This window comes from Microtus oregoni, unplaced genomic scaffold (assembly GCF_018167655.1).
Source record: "Microtus oregoni isolate MIOR12 unplaced genomic scaffold, Mior012 000060F_ref0000265, whole genome shotgun sequence".
Classification (NCBI taxonomy): Eukaryota; Metazoa; Chordata; class Mammalia; order Rodentia; family Cricetidae; genus Microtus; species Microtus oregoni.
This window is the reverse complement of record NW_024543870.1, coordinates 5,133,121-5,156,770: the sequence shown is the minus strand read 5'-3', so window position 1 is coordinate 5,156,770 and position 23,650 is coordinate 5,133,121. Positions and strand designations below refer to the sequence as shown.

The 23,650-nt window shown below is 46.7% G+C and overlaps 1 protein-coding gene across 8 annotated transcripts in view; it reads left to right on the top strand.

Annotated features, from left to right (window-relative positions):
* Window positions 1–838: 838 nt before the first annotated feature.
* The window catches only part of Sestd1 (SEC14 and spectrin domain containing 1), a 94,955-nt gene continuing 72,143 nt past the window's right edge, over window positions 839–23,650 (top strand). For 3 of the 8 annotated variants that reach the window (XM_041639684.1, XM_041639689.1, XM_041639681.1), the window contains exon 1: window positions 839–1,124. The gene's annotated coding sequence lies outside the window, so the exon portion shown is untranslated. Of the gene's footprint in view, window positions 1,125–1,227; window positions 1,276–1,296; window positions 1,380–12,233; window positions 12,252–15,844; window positions 15,922–23,650 lie in introns of those variants that run through there. The other 5 variants (XM_041639682.1, XM_041639686.1, XM_041639687.1 and 2 more) reach the window with 5 other exon arrangements.

Below are 23,650 nucleotides of genomic sequence, written 5' to 3'. Positions count from 1 at the left end.
CCTGGAAGGAGAGACACTTGAGTTGAAGCGGTAGAGGAATCAGGTTCTAAATGGGCTTGTGTATTGCCCGATGCAACCTTTGAGGATTTTAGACACAGGGCTGGGCTCCGTTTCTGGAGTGTTTGTCGGCAGTTACTTGGAACTCAAGCAGAAGTGAATCTAGAAGGCTGTGGCCCTCAGCGTGGAAAAAAGCAGGTCTTCTTATGCCAAGTAGCAGTAGATACAGATCGGTCCCCTAGAATTAAGAGGACGAAATCTCTCTCAGGTTTTCAGCCAGAGAGCTTTAACAGAAAAGGCTGGGTGTTATTTGGAATGGAAAGCGTTTATCAGCTGAGATGGGGATACTGGGGTGGTAGTGTGAGAGCTAGGGAAGGCCTGGAATTGGGACCATGTGGCCACTGCGGTTTTGAGTGGATGACTATTTTGAATTGAATTCAGGAAATGACCTAAAAGTGACTTGTGCAATAAAATGAGAAAGAAGACTCTGAAGCAATCATGAGAAAGCCCCATTTGTGAATTTTGGATCATCCAATGGAAAGATCTCCAGAGCCAAACAAAAGTCTGCAATCCCACCCAGCCCTTCCAGCAACCCTTTCCCTTCCAGCGTCCCACCTTGGGTATATAAGGGACCACCGGCATCCCAGCACACAGGGATCACATTAGACCAAGGGGGACCACGGAGACCACGAGATGGGGGAGGTGGATGAAACAGGAGGAAACAAGGTGTCAGGGCTACTCCAGCTCCAGCCACACTTCCTGACCCCCGGCCGGGGCTGCTTCCACCACCCACGCGGCCGGGCTCCTCCCGGTGGGGACCACAGGACGTCAATCCCAGGCGCCCCGCCCCCTTCCGTGCCGGGCGGGGTCTCCGCGCCGCCGCCACGGGCGCACGCGAGGTCGCGCGGACAGGGCCGGGCCGCGGGTGCCGGGAGGTGGCCGGGCCACCCGCGCCGCCGCCCCCCAGCCTGACGCACGGAGGGCCGGGCAGCGATTTGCCGCGGGCCCGCCGCCCGGGCCGCTCCGCCCCCGGCCCGCCTCCCTCCCGCCTCGCCCAGCTCTCCGCCCGCCGCGCCGGCGTCCCCGCGTCGTCCCCAGCGCCCGCCAGCCCGGCCCGCGCCAGCCAGGTGAGTGCGGCCGCGCGGGGCGAGGGAGGCGCAGGCCACGCGGGACAGGGACGCTCGTGGCGCGGGCGGAAGGCCGGGCGCGGCCTCCCCCTCCTTCCATTCCACGCCGCCGGCCGGCCGGTCCGCGCCCGCCGCAGACAAAGCGCCCGAGGTGCGAGCCCCGCGGGCCCTCCCCGCTCCCGCCGCCTCGGCCTCGGCCCGCACCCGTCGCGCCCGCGTCCTGGCGGGGTCCCCGGGCCCCGAATCCAGCAACAGGTTTGAGTGTCAGCCTGGATTCATAGGGTCGTCTCCCCCCACTCCTGCCTTGCGTGCGGGCATCCCGGGCAAGCCCCTGCGTCTCTGCGTCCCGGCCCGCTCCTTTGTGTGCGCCGGTGGCAGCCAGTGCGGGACGCGGGCTGCAGGGCCCGTGCTCAGGGGTCGCCCGTAGGACTCGGCTTCCTCGGGGCCTGCGGGCGGGCCACTGCCTCCAGCCCTAGAGGGCCACAAAGGGAGGCCCGAGGTACTTGGCCAGGGTGCGGGGACAGTGTCCTCTGGAAGGAAAGAGAGCTGCGGTCTGCCTAGCTCTGGAGGGGATGGTGGGATTCACCCTGTCTGAGGCAGGGGCGTGCAGACACTGACAGCCCCGTGGCTATCCCAGCTTTGACATCCTCTCACACGTGGCCCTGAGCCAGAGAAGTTGGGAGCGCTGCTGTGGGGATCACTCGGCAGCTGCTGTTTGACAGGTCCTAGCCGTCTTCAGGTTGTGTATGAGTCCAGCATAGCCCTCCATATGCCTGCCAGTAGTTTGACAAGCTCTCACATTAAAATTGGCACCCGGGGTACCCCAGGGTGGAAAATCCATGTGGTTTTCTTTGGTTGGATCAATTTTATTTTCTTAGTGGGATGGATTTACTCCCCATCCAGGAAGAAATCTCAATAAAGAACAATTTATCTTTGTTTACAAGCCTTGGGTCTTGTCACACCTCGCTGGTTTCATTAGTATGCTATTTTAGTGTAACAATACTAAATAGAAGGAAAATATCTTCCTTTTGCTTTAGGCAATAAAATACTTTCTTTGTTCTAGAACCAGGAAGCCTTTACACATAATACTTTTTGTGGCTAGAACTTGGTGGCTGCCTTTACCCTGTGACAAACAGCAAAAGACTCCAAAGGAATTGCAAAGCATTTACACTTCTCTATTGATTGTTTTTGTATCTCGAATTCCAGGAAATCGGTTTGCTAAATATGTATTCAGACATTCCAGATGAAACTTAACCTTAGCAACTGGCCCTACTCTGCACGTTTAAAGAGTTTACCCGCATTTCAGCCACTGTGAATGAGCACTGAAATAGTCCACGGGAGAGAATAGGGTGCAGTGGTAGACCTAGGAGTCTCAAAATACATGCAGAACATGCAGCAGAAAAGTTGGGTCTACCGGGTTTCAGTTGATTGACAGGTACCTAAAGGAGGTATTTTATACAGGCCCTCTTACTAATGATGTGTCTGAAAAGTTAAAAAAAAACCTGCATTTTGATATATATATATATATATAAAATCAAAATGCAATTTTGATCATATATATACATACACAGATATGCGTGTATGTACGTATTCTATAAGGATTTCCTTAGAACAAACACAGTCTATAAAGTTGATTTTTTTTTAGAGAGTAAGATTATAGGCGATTAATCTGATTTGTACAGTTTCTTTGGAATAAGTTCACGTTATCAAAAACACCACTCGTGTAATATCTAACTTCAGAAAACTGTTTTAGCTCATGCAGGCAAACAGGAGTAATATCTTGGGAAAAGTAGGCCTTTAACTTAGTGAGCTGGTGTTTGTCAACTGGACTTACCTGGGAAGAGGGAGTCACAATTAATGAATTGCTTCTTATCAGATTGGCCTACTGGAGGTACGTCTGGGGTGTTTCCTAGGTTACTGGTTGATGAGAGAGGGCCCAGTTGACTGTGGGCAGGTGGTCTTGGCTTATGTAATAAAGCAAACTGGGAAGCAAGCCAGGAAGCAGCACTCCTCCACGGCCTCTGCTTCAGGTCCTGCCCTGAATTCCTGCCCTGGCTTCTCCGTGCTGGACTCTAACTTGTGAAGGAAATCCTCTCCTCCCAAGTTGGTTTGGTTAGTTCCTGTCTCACAGTAACTAAAACCTACTTAGAATAGAAAAGCAGGCTATCTTTTAAGAAAAAGGAGCAGAAACTTAGTTTCTGTGTAGCCTTGTTTGAGATATTTTTCATGCCATAAAATTTACCCTTACATCGTAAGGTTCCGTAGTATGTGCATATTAACAAGATTGTGTAATTGTCACAGTCGTTAGTCAGACACTACTTCATGTCCGTGCCTCTGGATTTGCCTTTTCTGGACATGCCATGAATGGAATTATGCACTGTGTGGTCCTCAGTGCCTCTCACGTAGCTTGCCGTCAGTGTTCATACCATAGCATTGCTATTTTTATGGGAGAATAATATTCCGTTGTGTGGATATACCACAGTTGTTCATTTCAACGGATGCACGTTTGGGTTGCATTCGCTTCTACCATTTTGTTTAATACTTCAGTGCATACTCATTCTCAAATATCTTATGAACATATTTCATTTCTCTTGGGACTATACCTCTGTGTGGAATATTTGGTCACATGGTGACAATTGTGTTTTGGAGAACCGTTGCAAAGCTTCTATGCATGGGCAGTCTCATCACCAGTGCATGCAGGTTCTACTGTGTATTTATGTTGATGTGCTGTCGGTGATGACGCTCAGAGCCTTGCAAGTGTAGGCACCTTACCAGCTGAGCTTCCCCTCCGTACCCGAGGCTCCTGCTTTTTCCACTGGTTATGTTTGTCTTCGTGATGAGTCCTCTCCAGCCTAATGGTTGCCAAGTGGTGCGGGTTTTATTTACATCTCGCCTTTTTGTTTCTCTTGGTATTTGTGTATTTTCTTTGGAGACATGTTTAGAGTTTGTCTTCACGGGTATTTTCATATTTGATTTCTAAGTCATGCTAGAAGGTAGATTTTATGTAGTTTCCTGGTAGGTGTAGAAAGATTCTCTGATCTGCTTGTTTTTTAAGCCTTACAGTTGGAGACAGGGTCTTAATGTGGACTTGTGTTTTTTGACTTTACTTCCTGCATTCTTTTACTTGGTGAGGCGTGCAGAATTATGTTTTGCTTGGTTAATAAATGGCAAAACTGGGGGGAAACATTAAACCAGATGAAAGGAAGCAAGTGTATGAGCATTCTGTTTTGCTACCAGATTTTACCATGCTTCTAAAAAATAGGTAGATTTTTTTCATCCTAATGGAGGGAGGGCGTGGTTTCCTTATTTCAGGTGGAGAACCAGGGTCATGGAATGTCTAGTATCTGCTTCTTCGTGCCCACCTGATCCCAGAGCCCTGTGTTCAGGCTCCCAGACAGGTAGCCTCTACATTCAGTGGCTTCTGTTTTCCCGTTAATTTATTCCCTCTAAGACTAGAGTGATTGTGCAGTTTTGTGCAAAATACAATTCGTTTCTGTGGGCTAAACTGGAATTAAATTTTGTTTTGGAGGGTGCAGTTTCACTTTGAAGTATTGGTTCTTATTCCAGCCTTTATGCACCCCTAAAAGTTCTCACGTGTGAAGAATTCTCAACTGCTTAGAAGCTAGGTAGGGACCATAACATATAGTATATATGTTATCTGGAATGGATAAAAATTTGAAGTTAATTCTCTCAGTACCATGTCTTATGGAAGTCACAGGTCTGTTTAAGAACATGGTGACTAGCATGCTCGTTTTCCAACTTAACTCAATAGACACATATAGTAGCTGGACCATGGGTGTCTGATGAATGAGCAAAGAGCCTCTCTGAATAAAATAATTAGAGTTTGCTCTACTAACTAGAGCAGCTCTAGGAAAAGAATCTCTGGGCTCTGCTTTTAATTTATATTTTTACTTATCAGACATGGGACTTGCCAGTTACAAAAACTGAAAGAATGATGGGGATACAGAGTAGATGCTGAGCATCTGTCTCCTTTCCCCGTCCAGTCTCTTTACCCCTTTACCCCTGCAGGCTCTCCTGCCTCGGGCATCAACTGTGAACACTGTCACTCACATTTCTGTACCTGTATCTTTGCACTTGTGTGTGTGCTTAAACACACATCCACGTGACCCGCTATACACATGCACAGCCATGCATTCACAGGCAGCTTTTCTTGCACAGATGGGATCATCATCCATGTATCTTCTGCTTTTCATTTGAACACGTCAAGACTGCTGCATCTGTAGTCACAAACGATGAACATGATAATTATGTTCCCCTCTCAGTTTGCCCTGCCTGGTTTTGGTGTCCAGATTAAACAGGGCCTTCAGAGATTAGCGAGACACTTTCCCTGTTGCTGAGCGCTGGGACAGCTGCAGGTGCCTGTCTGTCCTGTCAGTGTGAGTTAGCTAGCTATCACCTGACACCTATGGGGAGCAGGGTGCTCTGAGATGACCTTTCTGATGTTCCCATTGTTTTTGGGCTATCAGTTTTCAGCACTTGCTTCCTGTTACACTTTATGAGTTGATGGAGGTAGATGATTAACTAAGTCAGTATATGTAGGGTCAGAGTGGCCTTTCTCACAGAGAATGGTAACGTAAAGTCCTCCATGCCTGCTGACTGGCTGTGGATCGTAGGTGAGCTTCCTACCCCTCCAGACTCCCACTGTCTTCTCAGAGTTCAATATTTTCTACCCACAGGGTCTGGAAGTCTTAACTGAGATATGTGGTCATATATGAGAAAGCCAAGTAGTTAGTTGCCTGCGATAGGAATGAAAAGGACTGAAGGTACAGTTTAGTTGGGAGAGTTTGCGCCTAACATGCTTGACGCCCCTGGACTGAGCACTACATAAACCAGGAGTGGTCGCACATCCTGGAATACTGGTACTTGGGAGGTAGAGGCATAAAGATCAGAAGTTCAGTCCTTGGCAGTAGGAAGAACTTGAGGCTAGCCTGGCATACATGAAACCCTGCCTCATGGGAAGCGAAAAGACGGGTGGGGGGTAGTAAGATTTGTTTGATGCCATGCCTGATGTAGAAAGTTTGATCCCTGAGACCTGGGAGAACCAGTTCCTACTAGTTGTCTGTGACCTCCACAAATCACCAGAGCAGATGTTGTCCCTCACCCCCAAGTCAAAACTGAAGTGAAAAAGGAAAAAAATCAAACGTTTTCTAGTAATAAACTTCCGCGTGCCTTTCAATGTAACTTGTTACTGTGGCTGTTAAGGTTATGGTTGAGTTTAGTAAGAACACGGAAGGGGATGGAGTGATGGTATTTGGCTGGGGTTTTATAAAACTCTTAGGCTCTTTAGGCTTTAATTTTGGCAGCTAGTTCTCTCCAAACACTTGAGTCTTTGGAGGCAGGCTAGTAGGGAAAACAGTAGAGTGTGCAAGCCTGGGTTAGCCTTATAGTATCTGTTATCTGTTACCTGTGATGTTTGATTTCAGGCAAGTGAGCATTGTGTTGGCATTTGAATATGTCAATCTTTTTTTTTTTTTAAATCAGTAATGAGTGAAAGACATTCGAGTTGCTTGGGTCAGTAAGATGAACTGTAGGTCCACGTCGGAGGTGTAGTCTTTGTCACATTTTCTTTGGACATGTCACCCACATCCTCCAATTCTGAGGAAGAGAGCTGGTCTCTTCCCCGCCCGTCAGTGCCTAGCCAGGTCCTGTCATTCACGACAGCAGTCCCCTCTGGGGCAGGGATACAGGGAGTTAAGTGGAATGTCCTGGAAACTGAAATACTGATGTACAGAAAGCCCATCCAGGGTCTAAGGAGAGACTGAAATACTGATGTGCAGAAAGCCCATCCAGGGTCGAAGGAGAGACTGAAATACTGATGTACAGAAAGCCCATCCAGGGTTGAAGGAGACTACTTATTTATTAATGATTTCCATGAATAAAATACAGATAGAGGATTGTTAATGTGTCCTAATGTCTGTGCTTAGGAGTGGTCTTTTTTCCCCCCTAATACTTTGTTTTGCTCGTGATGGTTTCACCTACATAATTTATTACTTAGTACTCATTTTATTTTCAGTTTGCTCAGGTAGGGGGCTGGGGTGGGTCCTACGGGGACAGTGGGGTAAGTATATATGTGAGACCTGGACAGGACAGCTCCTGACAGTTGAGGATGTGCAGAAGCTGCAGCTCCTTGGAACGGAGTTGAGAAGATCTGCATTAGAATTCCATCTTCTCTGAACATGCAGGGTCATTTAGAACGGAGCCTGCCCTTGTCCGCTGGTTTGTAAAGAGCTATTGATTATATTCTTGAAAGATGGTGATATTGTTTTTCCTTTAATAGGGATTGCTAGAGTGTTTGCTCCTCTTTCAGATTCATTGATTGGATATCTTGGCAAGCTTTGAGTTAGGGATATGCAAAACTAAAAATGGTATTGGAAGATCACAAATGAAATTGATGCCCAGTAATCCCACAAAAGGGTTGGGAAACTCTATGGAGGCCTCAGCTATTTAATGGGAGTGGAACTTGCATTGTTTAGAGAGCACTTTTGTCAGGGTGAGCTCAGATTGCATCATGTAGACTTCCACTTACATTGAGTGAAGTGTTGTGGTCCTCCTCATCGTCCTCTTCATTGTGGTAATGATCATGTGTTGTTGTCCTCCTCCTCCTCCTCCTCCTCCTCCTCCTCCTCCTTCTACAACAACAACAATAATAGCACATTGGAACTAAGGGTAGGAGTTAGAAGAGGTAGATCTTGTCTTCATAGAGCTTATCATTTAATTGGGAAACAAGGAATGAAGACGCTAAGTTCAAGGACAGACAGGTCTGTTTGCTCTTTGTAAAATCCACGTATTGAGTTGGGCTTTGGTAAAGAGTCACGGTCTCCTGAGGAACACTGACAGGAACAATGCCACCTTTTGAAGATGTGACTATGTGTCTGTCTTGGTTATCTCAGAGATTACTTTGCTTTATATACTAAGTCTCTTTCAAGAATTGTTCTCTGTGGACTGGGTGCCCAAACTCTTAGACTGGCTCTGAAAGCCAAACCTGGATTTGAAACCCACCATGGGGAGGCCCAGTAGGTCTTAATGCTGGACAACTTCTAGCCTTTGTCTCAGCAAACAGGGTTTCCCTGTAGCTTTGGAGCCTGTCCTGTCCTGGAACTCATGCTGTAGATTAGTCTGTCCTTGAACTCACAGAGATCTGCCTGTCTCTGCGGCTGAAGCGTTGGATTAAAGGCGTGCGCCACCATTGCCTGACCTGCATTCTTATATCCTTAGTCCATTGCAGAGCAGAATGTGGTATAAATACATGCACAGGAAGTCCAGGAGGATGACAGGAAGGCAGACAGACCCATGCAGCGGGGACCAGATGTGGTGAATACAGAGGGGACCAGATTTTGTTCCGTGGGCCATGGTGGAGGCAGCAGCTGGATCTCGGGGGCAAGCTGCTGTGGTCCCACCCTGCTTGTTGTCATGGGTGGGAGTCCTGGCGGCATGAGTGTTGGTACTTGCTGTCCCTGGTGTAGGTAAGATACACAGCATGCTAAAAAACACAATAGGTGGGTGGCTTTTAAGTTTAGATTTTTCAGGGAGAGAGGCCAGTTTGACGAAGAAGCTGACAGTGTGCTGGACTGGCAAGCAGCCCCACCCAGCTAGGATCCAAGTACATTTAAGGAGAAGTGGTGTTGGTGGGGAAAGTCTCAGTAGACAGTGGAGGAAACTTAATTTCTGAATTTTGATTTAGAATTTCTCCCACTTGCTACATTGTTTTCACAGTTGATCTTAGTCCAAGTGATTTTATTATAAAAAGCTAGTCGTGATGTAAATGGGTAGTGCATGCATTCATTGCCGTTTATAAGAGGCAGGCAGACACGTGGCGAAGGCCGACGTTTAGTCTCCTTCCTTGAACCCTTTCCTCTGGGAAGCGGCCAGGCTGAGGATCGTGGGCCCTCCCGGAAGCACCCGTTTTCTACACGTGTGCTTTCTTACCCCTGTGACGTAGAAGACACCGCAGTCCCTGTGCCCACACTGTCTGAACCTTGACTTCTGTTTGTCTCATGCCAGTACATGAAGAGCTTTGTTCTCCCCCGCCCAAACTCTCCTCTTACCTCCCTCTGAAGATGACATTAAACTCCTAATCCCCCATGCCTTTGCCTCTGAGGATTGAGGGTGTGAGCCACTGCACGTGGATTACTGGTTTGTTTTTTTTTTTTGTTTGTTTGTTTGTTTGTTTTTGAGACAAGCCTTGCCATGTTGCCCAGGCTGCCTTTGAGCTACACTGGGTCCTCTTTTGGTTGTTTCTTCTCTCTCCGCCTCCTCTTCTTCCTCTTCCTCCTCCTTTTTCTGTGTGTGTATTAGAGAGAGAGAGAGAGAGAGAGATATTGATTATGTTTGGTGCTGGGGATCAAACTCAGCCCCTCCTACAAGATAAGTGTACGCCTTGCCTCTTGTGAGTCAGTGCTCCGACCCTGAGCTTCTCCCAGCCCCTTGTTCTGGAATGGTTTTAGATGTATTATCCAAGGGATTCCCCTCATGCCCCTTATCTGGTTTCAGTTTCCCCTGCCTTTTTTTTAGAATGGAAGATAGTCAAAACCAAAACCACGCTGGTGGTTTTGGTAACTGGTGACTAAAGGCCGGGCTTTATTTGGCCGTCACTGGTTTCTAACTGTCCCTCATCTGTTCCAGGGTAGAATACTAGACTGCATTACAGCTTTTCTCTCGGCTCAGCTTGTGTACTTGGATGACCCTAAGAGTTTTGAGAAGTGCCAGTGAAATATTCTATTAGAATACCCCAGAACAGCCCTGAATTTGTGTGTGTGTGTGTGTGTGTGTGTGTGTGTGTGTGTGTGAGAGAGAGAGAGAGAGAGAGAGAGAGAGACCTTCCTCATGCTCACAGCAGTGCTATGGCTGTATGTCTTTAACAAATCTTGGTATTTCTGTAGTTAAGCCTGCCACTAATTTTATATAACCCTACCTTATAACAGACACTCGGGTGCTTTAGTAAGCTATAGTGATTAAGACTGGGTTTTGGAGCTTGATCAGCTCTGTCCAGACCCTAGCGCTGCCCCACAATGTGATCTTGGGTTTCTTTCCCCTGACACCCACCTTTAAGATCTGTAGGAGGACTGAATGAGGACCTGGGTGAGATGCCTTGGGAAGCATCTGGTGTGACTCTGATGCTACATGCATGCTGATCATTATTAAAACGTTACTGTTCGCTTGTTAGAATATACTGTAGTCGTTCACTTTTTGTTCTTTCACAGGTGATGGAGAGGGAAGGTGCATGTCCGAGCAGTCCTAGGAACTGGGTCTTGGGTCTCTAGTACCTTAGGAGGTTCCTTAAAGGACCAGAATGAAGATCGGCATCCAAAGGGGATTGTTAGGGTACTTTACAGGATGCAGTCTGGGCAGCCACGGCTGTGTCATCGTTACTCAGTGCATGACACTGGGTGACTAACAGTCCCATTCTAGTGCTCAGAGCCTAGAGGGTTCCTGGGTGGAGAGCTGCTGGTCTGCAGCCTGTGTGGGAATCCCAAAGAAGTTGATTCCGACATGTGGGAAGAGTGCACAGCAACAGGACAGATGACCTTGCCGTTGAGGGTGCGAATGCACAGGCAAAAAGGAGTTCCTCATGTCCTTCCACGTGGGCTGCCACGGCCTAGAGTTGGGTTGGGTCTTCTAGCTTCGTATAATCTGGTTAAGGAAAATCCTTACAGCATTGTCGTGGTGACTTGTGTCATGGTTGATTCTGGATATAGTCAAGTAGACAACCAAGGTTAGCCATTGCGAGATTCTTGGTACTTGCAGTTCTGATCTTTGGAGATGTTGCTGAGTTTTCCCTCCATGGAGAAGTTTGCATATTGACCAAGGATAACTGAGAAGAGCGCTGTTTCCAGTGTTAATTTCGAAACCATATTATTTGATCTTTGTCTAGCCATTGGTAATTTTAACATCTCTTCCAAGTGAGCTACTTAAAAGAGTTTAGTATTTGCTTATGCCTATAATCCTAGCACTTGAGAGACAGAGGCAGGAGTTCAAGGGATGCCAGAGAAGCCTAGTGAGTTACTAGTAGTGGGCTATGTAGTGAGACCCTGTCTCAGACAAACAAGCCACCAAGCAAGCAAAAGCTTTGGTTTGGATGTTGCCTGTTCAGAACTCATTTGTTCTCCGTTAGTTGGGAAGTGTGGAGCACTGCTGAGGTGAGTAATAGCTGGGGAAAGACTAAAATACTGTGGTTGCAGGGCAGACCAGCTGAGCATCGGAATTCTAAATGCTGACCTCCTGAACCCCTGAACCGACCGGCTTGGTGACTTGGAATGCTTCGAGTTTTAGGAGTGGTTCTGCTGCCTTGTAGCTTTGTAATTGACCAAGAAGGAAGCTGCCAAGAGATGGCTGGAAGCACAGTTGGTGGTTACATAAAGCTCAAAACACATCAGCCTGACATAATTTATAACATGCAGATCTATTTTGCATAATAATCAGGCATGAAACAAAAGCTGTTTGCATATGTAACAGTGATTAGCAGGAACAGCAACTTGTAGAAGTTTTCCTTCTCAGTCATGTTCTCCAGCGTGCCTGACCACTGCCAGCCAGCAGTATCTGATATTTCCACTGTTCAGTAGCATCTTCACTAATCTGCCCTCTGCCCCGCCACGTTCCGTTGCCTTCCTCCCCTCCTTCCTATTGCTTAAAAACAAGAGCAGACAGAACCTGCTCTCCCCTTGTGTTTCCTTCTTCAGCTCTTCAGCCCTAGACCTTGGGGGACAGAGCTTGGCTCTAACAGATCCGCCAAAGGCCCATGTGTTGTGAGAGAAGCTGGAGCCCCCAGCTTGGTGATACTGAGAGGTGGTAGGAAGCATAGAGGTCTGGTGGTTTTTTTTTTGTGTGTGTGTGTCATTGGAGGTAAATCCCAAAGGGGCCTTGGAACCCTCTTTTCTGCCTGGTGATGAGGAGAGCAGCTCTATTCTGCGTGCCTGCCACAGTGTACCACCCCACCCACTGTGCTCACAAGTAGTGGTGCTCGGGCACAGCCTGGAGTGCTAACACAGAACGGGCTTTCTCCTGATGAGCTGGCAGGTGGGCTGGTTAGTTCTCAGCTGGCTGGAGTTGGCATGACCACCAGTCCTTTGCTGTCTCTGCCTTTGCCTCTTGTGTTGGAGAGTCTGTGAGGTAAGCCTAGCACATTATGTGTGCTCCTCCTTACTCCTCACAGGATGGACACTCCGGCACACAGGAACACATTCTCGGCACTCAGAGGCGATAGCACAGGTACAGACGTGGCTGCCGTGCTGAGGAGAGGAAAGGGATGGTAGACCAGGAGGCGAGTAATCACCTCAGTGGAATCTCAGACTGTTCTGAAACCCAGCGGCTCAGCTGAACGAAATGCCCATTGCCTTCTTCAGGCTCTGCTGCATCCGAAGTCAGAATTTTTCTTAGTTGCCTTAAAATGCAGTCCAGTGTCATGTAAGTCTTTTTCTCTTAATTTGAGAAGACAGACTCCAGCCTCCTGGGGACTGGCGATAACATCTACGCGGATGCCCTGGAGCACTTAGGGACAGGAGGAGACAAACACAGCTTTTACAAATGTTGGTGGGGCTTGGGTTGTCTTTGTATGAGCCCACGGGATGTCTTCTCCCCATGGGAAAGGTGGCAAAGCCCCTTCAGGATCTGGGTGTATAGCAAGAAGGAAGCTACTATCAATGCTTCGTGAGTTAGGAAATACTAGAACTGCTGGGCTAGAGACGGGGCTGGAGGTGCGACGGGCCCTGGGGCTCTGAGCTAAGCAGCCGGCTGCACACAGTTGTTACTGCACACAGTTGTCCTTTGAGTGAGACTGTTTCTGTGCCTTGCGACTATTCATGCTCGTGGTTCCTCATATCTCAGTATGAGTCATCTAAGCAGAATCGTGGTTTTTCCCTCAGACTTCCTTGAGATCAGATATTTTAGAAAAAAGAACACTGGTAGGAGAGAAACTTTATAATTTACATCTGCTCTTGTCTGTCCAGACTGTTTATACCTAGTTTGTTTGTCCAGGCTATATTCTGGGTGTGCTATGGACAAAACAGGTTTATTTTGGATACTTCTAAAGGTAAGGAAGTCCGAGATAAAGGCAGTGAGTGTCAGGTTTGGTGTCTGATGTCATTTGTAGATGGCCATGTTCTTGTCATGGCTTTGCCTGGAGGAAGGCAGCAAGGGGCTTTTTGGGATCTCTGTTGTTTTTGTGGCACAGGCCTTACACACACAAGGCCAATCGCCCTAATCTGAACTGTACCCTTGGCCCTCTTTGCATTTTAAAACAGGAGATAGTGTCTGCAAGTCCCCAAGGCTGGCCTTGAGCTGGCTTTGCTGTCCAGGAAGGCATTAAGCTTGAGGTCTTTCTGTCTTTGCTTCCTCTGTGGCTGGCCGTAGGTCACATGGTTTGGACATCTCTCTCAGGAGGGTACTAGTCCTGTCCTCACAACCTAGTCACCTACAAGGGGCCATTGCCCAAGGCCTCACTCTGAGGGTTAGGACTTTGAAGGGACAAAGCATTCTATTTATAGCACTGCAGGTGCTCTGGTGACATTTGCGTGCTTAGAACAGGCTGATGGGGGGGGGCATCGGAAACACCCCCTGGGCATCTTCATGACTGTATCACGTGATCAGTGATTCAAGTAACAGAAGACCCTAAATGGCAGTGCTGAGGATTGAACTCGGACCTTGTGCATGAGAATGTCTTCTGCCTCTTAATGGCTCTCCTAACAACACAACCTGACCTAAAGCCCTCACCGTATCCTGTTCAGTTACAAACATCGCCTCCTAACCAGCAACAAACGTGTACCAGTGGAATCTGCTAATGGGGCCCAGTTCTTACATCATATAAGCTCAGAGTTGGATCAAGGCCGACCATGTTTCCCAGTGAGTTCACCTTTACCCCTTTCCTTTGGCCACCGCCTTCCTGAGAATTATTTAAAAGCTGCTCCTTGTTTTTGAAGTGGCTGTAAATGTTCCTGATTTCTAGCTTGGTCCCACTGTGTGTGTGCATCCAGGCTGGTTTTAGTTGATGTTTAGGAAGGCCTGCTCTGTTGCCTGGGGCCATCTTGGGGTGTGGTCCATGGACACTTTACAAGTGTCCACAGAAAAGTGCAGTCTGCTATTTGATACACGGTTCCATAAATGTTGACTAGGAATTGATGATTAATCTGAGGCTGCTGGATTCTGTGTTGTTGATTTTATGTTTTATGAACTTTTGAGGGGCCAAGGGCAGGGTGACAGATGGTGGTAGGGAGGAGGAGTGAGGGAGAAGAAGTAAGGTGTCTGAGGGGAGAAATAAAGGGAGGGAGGCTGAGTGTTGAGTCTCCTGCTGTACCTGTGGGTTACCTGCTTTGTGTTTTCCGGCGTTGCTGTTTCTTGGACACACCCAGGTGCTGTATCTTGATGGATTAGCCTTCATTATGTAATGTGCTTCTCTGTCTGATATTTTCATTGCTTCAAAGTTTATATATTATTAGAGGTCATTCACTGTTCCTTTGGCTACTAGTTACGTGATTAATCATTTTACATTCTTTTCCTTTCAGCTCGCTTCTGTGGTGAGCTTAAGTTGGGGTAGGTGGTGTGTGCTATAATCTGGTTTATTCAGGAGGCTGAGGCAGAATCCTAAGTTTGAGGTGTTGTGTGAGCTACAGAGTAAGTTCCAGGCCAGCTTAGATCTTATTAGTTAGATCTCAAACTAATAAGAAGAAGGAAATGAGGCCTGCCTATAGGTCAGTGATAGCGTGGTTGCCTAGTGTGCATGAGGCCCTGAATTCAGTCCCCAGTACGACAAATAGTTTGTTACACACATTATAGGCAGCTTGTAGTTGGGTCATGCATGCTTCTTGCACTATTCTGTTGTCTTTCAATATACTTGGATTATTTGCAATTACTGTGTTTGCTGTTAGGGCTGAAGTCTGTATTTTTTGTTTGTTTTGTTTTCTGTTCCTAGCTGGTCAGATTGCATCTGCAGTCAGGAATCAGAGGGCTGAAGGCTTGGCAACTCAGTTCATGTCTTTTCATTCAGGCCTGGACCCAGCCCATGGGAGGGCGATGCCCACATTTAAGGGTGTGCTTTCTACCTCAGTAAACCCAACCTAGAGCTTTCCCTCATGGACACTCTGAGAGCTTTGTCTCTCAGGTCATTCTGGATGTCGTCAGAGTTCGTTACTTGTCACCATCTTACCACTGTGGTGAGATAGGGAAGCCTCGCCTCCTGAGTCCCTCTCAGCCTTTGCTTTCTTTTGGCAGATCGACTTAGGGGAAGAAAGATCCATTCATGCTATAGGTTCATATTTCCAGTCCTTCCAGCAGGGCTTGGAGGAGTTCCAGACAGCAAGGGCATTCCTCAGCCTGGCTATCCCTTCATATCTGGGGACCAGAAGACAGAGGCAGGAACTGGAGGTGGGATTAGTGTTTACTTCCACCAGAGAGATCCTGCCTCCTAACAGTGGTGCAGAACCCTCCCCACCAGTAGCACGTCATGCTTTCAGTGTTTTCCATATGTAAACCTTTCTGCTTTAATTGTCAAACACAAGGACAAGAAGAGTGTATTCACCAATGGTTTGGTTTTGTTTTCCTCATAAGGTACGGTTCCCTCTTTTGTTAACACAATCTCTTTTAAACCATGTCTGTTGTTGACAGTTCTTTTCAGCATCCCTTCATCTCTGAATCTATTTTTTTCCCTTGAGCTCAGCATATTTTTGTTGAGTGTAGGCTTTTGGGTTGACAACCTATTTTTTTTCCTTCAGCATTTGAAAAATATTCTGCCTACTGTGGTGTCTGAAGAGAGGCCTGCTGCCATTTGAATTGTTTTTCAGAACACCGGGTAAGATCCCATTTTTCTCTGAATGTATTCCTTGTTCTTGGTTTTCAGAAGATTTGTTATGCTGTAGCGTGAGGCAGAGGTTTTGGGTTCTGTCTTCTTTAGGTTTCCCTTAACTTCTTGAACCCAGGCATGTGTATCTATCTCTTGCCACATCAAAAGCATCCTGAGTTCTCCTAGTGTGTTTTTATTGCCGCCTCCCTCTTCCCGACTTCTGGGACCAGGCTGACGAGGGATATTTTTCGTTTTGGCGTCTTGAATCCTCGGAGATGGGTTCTCTTGTTTTCTCCCAGTTAGAGCTGTATGCAGCGTGCTCGTATCTCACCAGGCTGTCTCACCTGTCCCAGAGTCACCATGTTGAACCGTGAGCCAGCCCTGGTCCTCAGCTGCTTCCTTTCGGTGCTGTCATTTACTTCTCTCCTTCCCCTCATCGGCGCCCTCTTGTTTTTAAACAAGGTATTACTAGTTAGGCTGTTTAACTTGCTGTGTATCCCAGTTGTCCTCAAGCTCCTGATCCTCCTCAGCCTCCAGAATTCTTGGATTACAGGCACACTTGTGTGTGCCACTGTGTCCCGCTCCCCTTCCGGTTCTTTGTAGAGCCTTTGCTTCTTTGTTAAGATTCTCTTTGTTAGCCGGGCGGTGATGGCGCATGCCTTTAATCCCAGCACTTGGGAGGGAGGCAGAGGCAGGCGGATCTCTGTGAGTTCGAGGCCAGCCTGGTCTACAAGAGCTAGCTCCATTCTCTGTTTTTTTTTTTTTGTTAAGATTTTCTTTGTTGAAACTTTGTTTTTTTTCGTTTGTTTTAAGCCATGTTAAAGATTGATTGTTGGAGTTTTGTTTGTTTTTTGAGACCAGGTATGTTTTAGTTAGGATTTCGATTGCTGTGAAGAGACCATGACCATGGCAACTCTTATAAAGGAAAAGCATTAAACTGGGCTGGCTTACATTTTCAAAGATTTAGTCCATTATCATCACGGTGCGACATGGTGATATGCAGGCAGACATGGCGCTGGAGAAGTAGCTGAGTGTCCTACATTTTGGTTTGTAGGTAACAGGAAATGGTCTGTTTTACTGGGAGTAGCTTGAGCATAAAAGACTGATAAATTCTTTCTTAGACTAACCTCTCCGCCGACGCAAATAATCCCAACCAAACTAAATTAGACTGAATTAAAAGATGCTCATGTTTAATGGAGTGCTCCCAGGTGGCCCCGAGAAAGCATGGAGAGGGGAAGAGAGAGAAGGAGACCACTGGAAACCCAGAGGCCACGTGTTCATTCTGGGGGGGGCAGTTTAAATATCCTGTGGGAGTGGTCTTGACCTTCCCTGGGGAAGGGGTTACTGTTTTGCTGGCTTTCTTGACCCTCCCTGGGGAGGGGGTCACTGTTTCTCGGAGGTGGAGTTTGCACTGAGGCAATTCCCAGGGGAGGGATCTTATGCTAGGAGCTGGGGTGAAGCCCCGAGCCAAACAATCCAGACTTTTTGTATAAAGGGATGCCAGGGAGCTGAGGTGACGCTTCTGACCAGAGACCTCGAAGGCTATCCCACAGTGATGTACTTCCTTCAACAAGGCCACACCTACTCTCATAAACCCACACTTTGTAATAGTGCCGCTCCCTTTGGAGGCTATTTTCTTTCAGACCCCCCACAAGGTCTCCCTGTGTAGCCTAGATCCCGGTGACCTCTTTCCCTCAGACTTGTAGTTACTGACACCACAGTTGTGTCCCATCATGCCCAGCACTCAGGCTGCATTAAAGTCTCTGATGGGATTCTGATGTGGTCCTCACGTGGGTTCTGCCTATACATAAGGGTGGAGCTAGTGGGATGTGGGGAAGATGAGACTCTTGGATCTTTGTGGCCTTCTGTGATATCACCCTGCAGTTGGGGTGAGGCCGAGTGCAATGTTTCCTGTCCTATTTGGCTGGAGAATAGCATAATTATTGTCTAGAAGATTGTTACCCTGCTACCTTGCCTTTCCTTGTCTGTGACCACAGGCTTCAGCTGTGTTTGTAACCCTTTTCTTGGTGTTTTCAGGTTGATAAAGCCTTTCACCTTTGAGTCTGAGATGCAGTGAAGGGAGCAGGAACTCTATAGAACTCAGATTGTTCTTTGTCTCATGGGGCCCAGACAGACTGTTGTCTGTCCCTTTCACTGACTTCTATGCTTGTTTTAGTTCAGTTGTACCCAGAAAGAGGAATAGGAAAAAATACTTCCATACTGTCTTGGGAGGAACACCATTCCACTTCTTTTAAACACCCATGCAGTGACACTGTCTTTGCAGAGTTTCTCGGCCTGATGTTCGTCTTGACAGTATACTTCAGAGTCTCTGTGACAACATCACACTGAGGGTCTAGTTTGTTGAGTATTGGATTTAAACACTGGAATACTAGATAAAGATTGGCATTTGATTGAATGACAGTTTTTGTTTTAATAAAGTATTAGTGCCAAATGGCCAGTAATTTTGAATACATTGTAGTCAGCTCTAGAGCCTTGGATTAGTTCCTGTGCCTGGGCTCAAACCCTGGGATTCTGGTTCATTTGGTGTAGATGGTGCTGGGCTTTGACAGCTGTTGGAAACTCCCTCTGTAGCTCTGATGTAGAGACTGGCTAAAATATAAGTGAGCACCTGTGGCTTGTGCGGCTCAAAACTTCTGTCTTGCAATGCTTCCACTTACAGCCTTTAATTTTCTTTTAAAGTTTTTGCCTTAAACATTTTTGCCTTGGACATTCTATTGTGCTTTGTTGTGGTCAGTATTGTCAGGTTGATGGAATCTAGACTCGCCTGGGAGACAGGCTTCTAAGCAAGCCTGTAGGGGTTGTCTTGATGATGTAAATGGAGGTGGGAAGCACTGTCCCTTGTGGGTGACAGCATTCCCTGACCTAGATCCTTGACTGTCAGAGTGGTGACAGGAAGCTGAGCAGCAGTGTGCATTGACCCCACGCTGTTCGCAGTTGGGACATCAGAGCTAACAGCTGCTTCCAGCTCTGCCCCCTTGACTGCCCCGCCATGATGTCATACCTCGAGCTGTGAGCTAAAATAAACTCTGTCTTTGTTAGGGCTCTTGGATCAGAATATTTTTAGCCAGAAAGAGGCAAGGAAACCAAGACACACATCCTGCCAATGGCATACTTACCTTGTAGAAGCATTATATGAAATAGGGTTTGCTTTGCAAAGAGAACAGCGGTTTGTGAAATCAGATACCCATTAGTTTCTCTTGCTCCCATGGCAAAATACCTTTCATAGACCACTTACGGAGGGTGTGGGGCATGGGGTGGGAGTGTGTGGTTGGATTACAAGTGTGGCTTACAGTTGCAGGGTCCAGCTGTCATGGTGGGAAGGCCAGGCTGCTTTTGTTCAGGTGCAAGGGCAGAATGCTACTGCCTAGCCCACTTGCCCTCTGCATGCCGTCCAGGACCTGTTTGCATTTGGGTGAGATTTCCCTCTCCATTTAACCTGATCTAAGCTTTTCCATATAGACATGCCCAGAGATTTGCTTCCATAGTGATTCTAAATTCCATCAAGTGGCCAGTCAGTATTATAACCATCGTGATGTTTTTACACAACTCAAAAATGATAAAATACTATACTAATTTTTTAAAGATTTGTTTCAATTCTTTTGAGTTTTTCAAAAGGTACATATAGGAGCAGAGCAGATACTATAAAGTTCTATATATTATTTAATGAAATCTACTACCTTTTTGCTTGTTTGATATGTATTTTGACACAGGACTCACCCACCCTATAGACCATGCTGTCTTGGAGTTGACAGATAGCCCAGGCTAGCCTCTACTTGGGTTCTTCCTGCCTCATCCTCCTGGCTGCTTGGATTAGAGGTTATATCACTATGTGTCATACGAAAGTCATAGTCTTCTATTTTTTAAAGACCATTTCTCATGTCACATAGACTAGCCTCCAGTGTACTCTGCAGCCCAGAGGCCTTAAGCTCTTGATTCTCCTGTTCCTGCCCCCAAGTGCTAGGATTATGAATGTGTGACACCATGTCCAACTCCAAGACAATCTTAATCTGCTTATGATTTCTTTCTGTCCTAAACAATAGCATATATGCCTTCTAAGATGAAGAGTCTAGTTGCACACAAGGAATTGGCAATTGGCAGTGGTCAGGGTTGGTGAGTGGCAGGATCTTGTGTTAGAACTGTAGGCAGGTGGCTTTGGCTTCTAGTAGTAAAAGTGGTTCAGGCCTAAGGAAAGAAGGGCAAGCCAGAGGAAGACAGAGAAAAGCCGCCAGGCAATAGAGAACATGGAGATAAAAATAGGAAAACAGATAAGAATTCAATTAACTTCTGTGACCGTGCCTCTCCTCGGAGGAAGAAGTCTGGTGTTCCAGTTCTCTATTTTGGGCATGCATATTTAGCTCAGGTCTTTGTGTATGACCTCTGTAGGTGAGATGCAGGTAGGATTATAAAATGATACTAACTTGCCTCGAATTAGTCATTCATCAAACATTAGGTCTCCAGTTTCTTACAGAAGCCAAGGCCGAGGGCCTGCTACCGTGCTTGGTAGATGACGCGACATTAACTGGATTGCTGTCATCCTGCTCGCCAGCTTCTGTTTTTCCAACTGTAGAGATGCTGTGTGCTTTCTTTAGTGTGTATTCTTATGGAATCCAAGCCCTTCCTATGTATTATATGTACTATCTACAATATCATTTCAACATCTCTGTGCTGTGATTGGATCTCCATCTTTGTGGCAGGCGTATGGTTTGACTTTGTCTTGGTGTGTGGAGTCTGGACAGTCTCTGTACATCCAAATCCTGAGGGAGGGTCTGAGGTTTCACGGTACTGCAGGAAGGCCCAGGGGTCTGAGGTTTCACGGTACTGCAGGAAGGCCTGTTGCTGTGTTAGACACATGCAGTCTAATCATCCAGGCTTGTCCTGGACTGTAAACACTTCTGTGATTCCTACAGAAGGAGAAGTAAACTAGCCACTTAGAACTTCTCTAAGGACCCCGTGTGGGGCTCAGCACATGAGCCTGGGGACCTGTGTTCTATTCAGGCTGTCCTTTGACTTCTGGGCATGCCCCGTGGCATGAGCCCTCTTCTTCCCCCAAATAAACAAATGTAATAAAGCCTCTCCAGAAGAACCCAGCTATTTGCCTTATACTCACCATGTTTCGTCTGTGTTGTAAAAACTCAGGATTCCGTGGGGAGAGGCAGACGTAATGAGAAATGAGACTGGCTTGGTCCCTTCCGTGCTCCAGCAAAGACATTTAGGGTACGCTCAGTGTCGTGTTGGCTCTGATAGGAGCACAAGGGGAGGACGAGGTAAAGATGAATCTCGTAAGTTACAGAAGAGTCAGTGCATACGGGTCATCAGCAAGCTGAGAAATGCCAGGAGGATGAGACCTCTCTGGACAGGGCTAACTTCTGTACATAGGAGTACACACTGTGTGTTACAGGATTTTTTTTCCCCCAGAGAAGTTTTAACTTGGATCATCGTGTCACTAATAACTTAAGAATGTCTGCTTTAAGACTGAAATAATTCCATTTTCCCCTGTATTACATGCGGTGGAAAGAGTGGCAGCTAACTTTGATAATGCTCCCTTTGACTGCTGCTCTGATACCAGACTGTACATAATGGGTTTGGCTTTAAAACCAAGTCAGTAGGATTCAGGACTGGATTTTTAATAGAATTGAATTTAAAGTCAGGAGCTACATCTTTTAAAGCACTTTGACAAACAGATGGTTGTTGTTCTTAAATACAAAGTAGAACTGCCTTCGGTTTTATATCATTTTGCTTATAGTATTAATTGCTGTCTCAGTTCATGATTTAAAAGCCCGTGAGCAACAGTGCTGACTAGTTTTGTGTCGACTTGACACAAGCTAGAGTCATTTGGAAGGAGGGAACCTCAACTGAAAAAGTATCTCTACCGGACTGGCCCATGGGCAAGCCTATGGTATATTTACTTAATTAGTGATGGATGGGGAGGGCCCAGCCAATTGTGGGTGGTGCCACCTCTAGACAGGTGGTCCTGGGTTTTATAATGGAGCATGCTAAGTAAGCAGCACTTCTAGCGTCTGCTCCAGGTTCCTGCCTTGAGTTCCTGCCTTGATTTCCCTCAGCAATGGAGTGTGACCCAAGAGCTTCCACAGCAATGGAATCCCTAAGGCACTATCCTTCACCATGAAAGTATAGAAATTAAAACATAAAATTTGTATCGAATAAAAAGTTAAGTATAGGATTTGTTATGTCTCATAATACTTAGTAAGTGGATACAATCCATTTCCCTTGGGACCATGTGTATTTGACTTCCAATCTAAAAAATAGTCTCATCTTTCTTCATTTTTCAGCAAAACTTTATTGGGCCTTCTTAATGTCTTCATTCTTTTCTGTGTGCTCTCTGCGTGTGTGTATGTGTACTTACAATTATTTGTATTCTTGAGTACTCTTTGAGGACTTTTTATATTCTGAGTAATTCAGCTTGTGTCTGTGGTGTGATCAGTTCCCTCAGTGAACTCTAACTTGTCAAGGAATACTGTACTGCCTAGGCAAAGCTAAGCAAGCCTTTAAGGGCAGGAAGGGATTCCTCAGCGCAGCCACGCCAGGTATAAGAGAGCTTTGGAGCAAGATGGCGGCAGAGCCCAGGGCATAATTGTGGAAGTGCGATCTGTGTGTTTCTGGGGAGAGGCACACAGCTGAAGAGGCAGGGTCGTGATCTGCAGGACTGCCCTGTGACAGTCCAGTGGAGGTTTGGCCACCCCACGCTGCATGCAGCAGTAAGGGGACAGATTGTTTTGCAGGTGTGTGAATCTTGACTGAAAGGAGTGTGCAGTCAGGAAGTCCACTAGGAGCCGTCCAGTCAGGAGGAGCCATGCCATGGAGAAGGAAGAGACACAGCCCGTGCAGCCTTGATTGTGTGGAAGGCACAGCTTCTCTGCTAGGTCTTAAGATGTGTGGGGATGTGCGTGTGTGCTGTGGAGTGATACGGAAAACTTCTGAATGTTGGCTTTGCTTCAGCTGCCTTCATCTTGAAATAATTTAAGGTTTAATAGAACAGTAACCAAAAAGAATCTGAAGAATTCCCATATATAGTCTTTACCTTATGGTCTCCTAATATCAGCTCCATTTCTACATTTAATTTTTCTGTGCTGGGACTCAGACCAGGGCTGTGCACAGACCAGGCGACTCCTCTACCAGCGAGCTGCTTCTCTTGGTCTTGTCCTTCTCTTTTCCATTTTAGTTTTCAGTTAGCTTACACAGTAGCAGATTTCCTTATGACATTTTCATACGTATTTAGTTTTGGTTATTCCCCCTTCACATCTACGTTCTCCACTTTTACCTTTCAGTCCCAGAATTCTTCTTTCTCTTTCGTGTTGCACGTGTTGTTGCCTTCCCGGTACTCTCCCTGAATGAAAGCCCCCTTTGACCTTTCATGGGGTCATTTCTAAGTTTCCTGACCCCTTCTCGCACTAACATCCACTTACACACAGACATGCATACAGACACATGTATGTACACACATGCACACACATGCACACTCACTAGAAGCTAGGGCTTATATAGGCGGTGTGGTTCTCCTCTTGTCATACTGTCCCGTGGATTTCAGCTTTCGTTATAGCAGATGAGATTCCACTGTGCACCTGTGTCCCCTTCTTATTCTTCTGTTGATGGGCATCTAGGCTGATCCAGTTCCTTTACCATTGTGCACAGACAGCATTGAACACGGGTGTTTGAGTAGTCCTGTGGTAGGGTACAGACTCCTTGGATGTGCCCAGGA